We start from the raw sequence: 6,572 nt of genomic DNA, 5'->3' as shown, positions 1-6,572 counted from the left end.
AATTTAAGTGTTTTTTCTAGTGTTCGGAATAGGAATTATATGTGTGTGTGTGTGTGTGTATATATATATATATATATATATATATGTGTGTGTGTGTGTGTGTGTATAAATATATATATGTATAGTTGTTTTTTATTTTGTTTTTTACTATTTTTGAGTCTAATGCTCACCAAGGCTTCATTTTTCTGCAAAATGTCAAAGTGTCATTACAATTTAAAATATAATTTATACTTTAAATCTGTATTTTCTGCATCATTACTCCAGTCTTCAGTGTCACATGATCCTTCAGAAATCATTCTAATATACTGATTTGCTGCTAAAGAAACATTTCTGATTATTATCAATGTTTGTGCTCTTTGTATTTTTGTGTAAACTGTGATAGCCCAAACTTTTGAATGGTAGTTTTAGTAAGATATGGGTAAGGAAAAAAGAAATTGATACTTTTGTTCAGCAAGGATGCATTAAATTGAAAAAGTGACAGTACAGACCTTTATAATGTTACAAAATATTTCTATTTCAAATAAATGCTGTTCTTTTGAACTTTATATTCTTCAGAGAATCTGGAAAAACAAATGTTAAGCAGGACAACTGTTTTCAATCCTGAAATACATATAAATCAAATTTAATTATTCATTTTAATTCCCATCCATTTAGACTGCTGCTACTGCATGGCCAATTTATATATAAAAAAAAAATATATATATATATATATATTAGTTAAAAATATATATTTTCTTTCATTTATAATAAACCAATAATATGGGTTTTAAAATTTGCAAACCACTATCAGCGGTGATATTCTTGTGGGCAGTGTGCCAACATATAGCGCCTTTGCACTGCGGGCGTCCCGAGTTCGAATCCTGGCTTGTGGACCTTTCCCAATCCCACCCTCTCTCTCTCTCTCTCTCTCTCTCTCTCCCACTTAATTTCCTGTCGTCACACTGTCCTATCTAAAACAGAATAAAAGCAAAATTGCCAAAAAAAAAAAAAATCTTAAAAAAAAAAAATAAATAAATAATAAATTGGTAAACCATACATAAATCAAGAAATAATGAAAATATAGTGGGGGGAAAAAAATTGTTTGATCCCCTGCTGATTTTGTACGTTTGCCCGCTGACAAAGAAATGGTAGGTTTACTTTAACAGTGAGCGACAGAATAACGACAAAAAAATCCACAAAAAACGCATTTCAAAAAAGTTATCAATTGATTGCATTTTAATGAGTCAAATAAGTATTTGACCCCTTCGCAAAACATGACTTAGTACTTGGTGGCAAAACCCTTGTTGGCAATCACAGAGGTCAGATGTTTCTTGTAGTTACCCACCAGGTTTGCACACATCTCAAGAGGGATTTTGTCCCACTCCTCTTTGCAGATCCTCTCCAAGTCAATAAGGTTTCAAGGCTGACTTTTAGCAACTCGAATCTTCAGCTCCCTCCACAGATTTTCTATGGGATTAAGGTCTGGCTAGGCCACTTCAGGACCTTAATGTGCTTCTTCTTGAGCCACTCCTTTGTAGCCTTGGCTGTGTGTTTTGGGTCATTGTCATGCTGGAATACCCATCCAAGACCCATTTTCAATGACCTGTCTGGCTTCAATGCCCTGGCCCTGACGGTACATGGCCCCATCAATCGTCCCTTTGATGCGGGGCAGTTGTCCTGTCCCCTTAGCAGAAAAACACCCTCAAAGCATAATGTTTCCACCTCCATGTTTGACGGTGGGGATGGTGTTCTTGTGGTTATAGGCAGCATTCCTCCTCCTCCCAACATGGCGAGTTGAGTTGATGCCAAAGAGCTGAATTTTGGTCTCATCTGACCACAACACTTTCACCCAGTTCTCCTCTGAATCATTGGCAAACTTCAGACAGGCCTGTACATGTGCTTTCTTGAGCAGGAGGACCTTGCGGGCGCTGCAGGATTTCAGTCCTTCACGGCGTAGTGTGTTACCAATTGTTTTCTTGGTGACTATGGTCCCAGCTGCCTTGAGATCATTAACAAGATCCTCCCGTGTGGTTCAGGGCTGATTCCTCACCGTTCTCATGATCATTGAAACTCCACGAGGTGAGATCTTGCATGGAGATTGACAGTTATTTTGTGTTTCTTCCATTTGGGAATAATCGCACCAACTGTTGTCACCTTCTCACCAAGCTGGTCTACATGCCAACCTTGTGTAGGTCTACAATCTTGTCCCTGACATCCTTGGACAGCTCTTTGGTCTTGGCCATGGTGGAGAGTTTGGAATCTGATTGATTGCTTCTGTGGACAGGTGTCTTTTATACAGGTAACAAACTGAGATTAGGATCGCTCCCTTTAAGAGAGTGCTCCTAATCTCAGCTCCTTACTTGTATAAAAGACACCTGGGAGCCAGAAATCTTGCTGATTGATAGGGGATCAAATACTTATTTGACTCATTAAAATGCAAATCAATTTACAACTTTTTTGAAATGCATTTTTCTGGATTTTTTTGTTGTTGTTCTGTCTCTCACTGTTCAAATAAACCTACCATTAAAATTATAGACTCATCATTTCTTTGTCAGTGGGCAAACATACAAAATCAGCAGGGGATCAAATAATTTTTCCCCTCACTGTAAATCCATGTACATAATACTAGCCTATGGTGACCAAACAACAGTTTCTGAAGGATAAGCAGCACCTCCTGATAATTAGATGGAAGGTTATGCACCTCCTTCATATTTTATACCCCATCAGTGGAAAGTGTTACAGCGGGCACTGACACACACACACATCTCCTCACAGTATGGTCTTTATTTCATACAGCTGAGAAATGAAAGCAAACACAAAACCATACAAAATAAAACTACAAAAACAAAATAGCCTCAGGTCCCAATATTTCAGAAGTACAATACATCATGAAATGATAAAGAATTTGATCTAAACTATCAATATTTACATCTTTTTTATCATCATCTGATCAAGAGAAAACTATTAGCATTATATTATATTTTCAATTTTAGCTTCTTTTTTGTAAACAGAAACTTTTACTGCAACGAGTAGTAATCTCTCGTCTTTTGGCACCATTTTGAAATCTGTAAATGATATGATTCTCATTAGGACTACAGTTGTGGCGGCGACACAGAGGATCTCACTGGAACGCAGCGATGAGCTCAAAGCAACACTCTTGCGACCTACACCTACAACATCATGGAGAAAGTAAACGCATGACACCGTGATCTGTGCAGCTAGTGATGTGAAGCATGAGATTCGAGAGCAGCTATTGGCTGGGACGTAATGTGGTCGGGATTAAGGGGGAGGTCCTTGGGAAATGGATTTGTTCCCAGTTTTAAGTGGATTGACTGAGTACACTTCTTCACCCAGGATATGTTTGGAGTGGCATACTACCCATACTAGTTTTGCAGTATGCATACTGGCACATTATGCAAATGTTTGGTATAAACGGCATACGTGCATGATTTATCGGTAACATTTGCCAAAATGGGCAGCATACAACAGAGCACACTATGTAAAAAAACGTATCCCATAATGCAATGCGCTCAACCTTGCATTCTGAAACAGTTGTTTTTGTAAATTGAAGTATAGTTGATATATAAAAATCTAAATATTAGATGAAAAACTTAAAATTGCCTTGGCAACTCAAAACAAATGAAATAAAACTGAATAAATAAATATATAAAAATATTTATAAAAAAAGACAAACTTAAAAATTATAACAAAAAAAGAAACTTTAAAGTATATTAAAAATGTTGCTTTTGTCAACTAACAAATAAAATAATTTGAGGTATTAAAATGATAACGGCAAAACTAAAATAGAAAAAGAAAGGTACATAAAATAACTCAAAAAGCAGACAAAAATGTCAAAAGCTATAAATAATATAAATATATAAAAATAAAAGCTATTTCAAAATAATAAATACTATATGTATATATATATAGTACTAAAATAACAGTTCTGAAAATTAATCAACTACGATCAACTTTTATCATTTAGTTTGTCTTATTATTTGAATGCTACAAGATTTAATTTGACAATTTATTTTTCTCAAAATTGAATTAAAATTGAAAGAACTATTTCAAACATGACAAATATATGCCATTCGTTGAATAAATCAGTGATGTCACATGATCATCTTGTATGCTACTGTTATAAACATTTAGAATTGCAAAATGCATACTGTTTCACATAGTTTTTAAAAATATTACAGCATACAGTATAAAGTTTGTTAGTATTCCACTCCAAACACAACCCAACTGTTTTTAGACCGAGGTTCAGCATTTCCCACACTCACGTACCGCTAAAATACACACAGACTACAGTGTGTGCTTATAACAGTCTGAAAACCAACAATGGTCATATACAACACATTAAAGCATGACACACACACACACTTCCAGCATTCATTTGATGAGCGTTCAAAAAATAATACATCCATCATTCACTGCTCTCTCGCCATTTCCCTTCATTTTATCAGCTATCTTTCTCACCTCATTTTCTCCCATCACATAACATTTCTCTCTCTTTCTCACCGTTTATACGCGTGTCTGATAAATATTCATCAGAGTTTCATTTTTCACCTGCCTAAAAGTGCCAGCCAGCTAGATATTACAGGAACTCTATAAATTACACTTTTTTGGATGCTGGATCAGAACATTTCAAGTCAACCTGAAACCAAAATTGACATTATTTACTTTATAACTACTGAAATGTATTCACCAAGCCTTTGTTTTTTGCCAATTCTCCTCAAATATCCTTTTTTTACCTGCAAAATGTCACATTATGGCAGTAAAATGGGTTGCGAGTGGCGTTTCATGCTGACTTTAAAATATTCAAATAACTTGCATGTTCCCTGGAAAGCATTAATGTGTTTTGTTACATAAGCGTGACCTTTGGGCACAGCTGAATTTATTAATTATACATTTGTTTTCGTTAATATTTTTAGTTTTGCTTCCAGCACTTTCTGTTTCTGTGGGTGTAAATGCATTTCATTTCAGGGTTTGCATCATCATCATCATCACATCTCTCGGTTTAAGACAATCTTTACAGACGCCACAATCCAACACCGATAGCCACTCTGAATAAATAGAAATGTAGGACTATGGCATAAAAATCCACAATATTAAACTGACACACGGTCCAGCTTTTCGAAAATGAAAAGAAATCAACTCAGAACAGCAATCTTATACACATCTTTCCTTTAGCAATTCAATTAATTCCCTTTAATTATCTTTTAGCAGCTTAGCGAATGATAACTTGGCACTACTGAATTTTGTAATATTTGCTTTGTCTTCGAGTTATATGTCATGAAATACGCATCTTTAGCAGTCTTGTCTCGAGGATTTTGAGTTGTATTTTCCATATAAATCCAGTCATAATCATTGTTATATTAAGACAACCTTCACTGAAAATGTAGGCATTTGAAAAATTTCCCATGACTGGAGTTGCAAAACATTTGGTATTGGTGGTCGTGACACTCGTTTCTATGTCAAAAGCATCTTTAATCACGTTACGGCAGTTACCATAACAACTGCAATCTGCGCAGCAATACTGAAGTAATCATTAGTGTGTGGCTTGTAAACTCCTGACTCACTGGCTTGTGTTTGTGTGTTCACTGGAAACATTTTTAAAGCTCAAGATGAAGGGTCAGATATTCAGTCTGTTCCAAACCAAGTGAGCTCCAATTTTGTTTACTAGTGTGCTAGTAAGCCCCTTCATAACAGAAATGAAACCTGGTTTGAAACGCTCTACAAAAACATAATTCATTCAATAGACTGCTTACAAAACAATACTCTAATAAGCATAAAAATATTAGGTAGTCCATTTTTAAGTAGTTCAAAAGGGGTCAAAATTAATTTTATTCAGCAAGGATGCATTAGGCTGACAAAAAATGACAGTAAAAACTTTTAAAAAGTTGAATAAATGCAGTTTTTTACTTTCTATTCATCAAAAAATCTAAAAAAGAAAAAACTCATGGTTTCCACAAATATTAGGCATCAAAAACTGTTTTCTACATTGATAATAAACAGAAATGTTTCTTGAGCAGTAAATCTCGTTTTTATTTTATTGTAATAATATTTCACATTTTTACTGTATTTTTTTTATCACATAAATGCAGCCTTGATGAGAATAAAAGACTTCTTTCAAAAACATTTTAAAAAATTTACTTTTGAACGGTAGTGCATATTTCTAAACATTTTTGAATTTTTGGCGCTTGTTGCAATACATTCTGGAATTGCTTTTTTGAAAATTCTGTGTTCATATTTGGCAAAAAGGCAACACCTATTACATGCTGCCCACATAGAAAGCCCACTATGATTTGGAACAGAGTGAATGTTTCTGTTTCTGTTTGTTTACAGCTGAGGAACAAAGTCAAGCATGAAACATACTTTTTACCCTTTGTTTTACCTCATTTCAACGAATCCAATCCGTAATTATCCAAAAACAAAGCATCAAATGACATCAACATCAACCCCCTACCTCACTGAGGACTTTGCCGTGTCTTCAAGTGTAAGGCTTTGTTTTTAGTCAGCGAGATTCCTGGTGTTTCATCTACTACGGATGGTATCTGTAATGCATAACAGGCTTAGATGAGGCAGTCAAA

Source organism: Barbus barbus, assembly GCF_936440315.1.
Source record: "Barbus barbus genome assembly, chromosome: 46".
Lineage (NCBI taxonomy): Eukaryota > Metazoa > Chordata > Actinopteri > Cypriniformes > Cyprinidae > Barbus > Barbus barbus.
Note: the sequence above shows the minus strand (reverse complement) of the source record.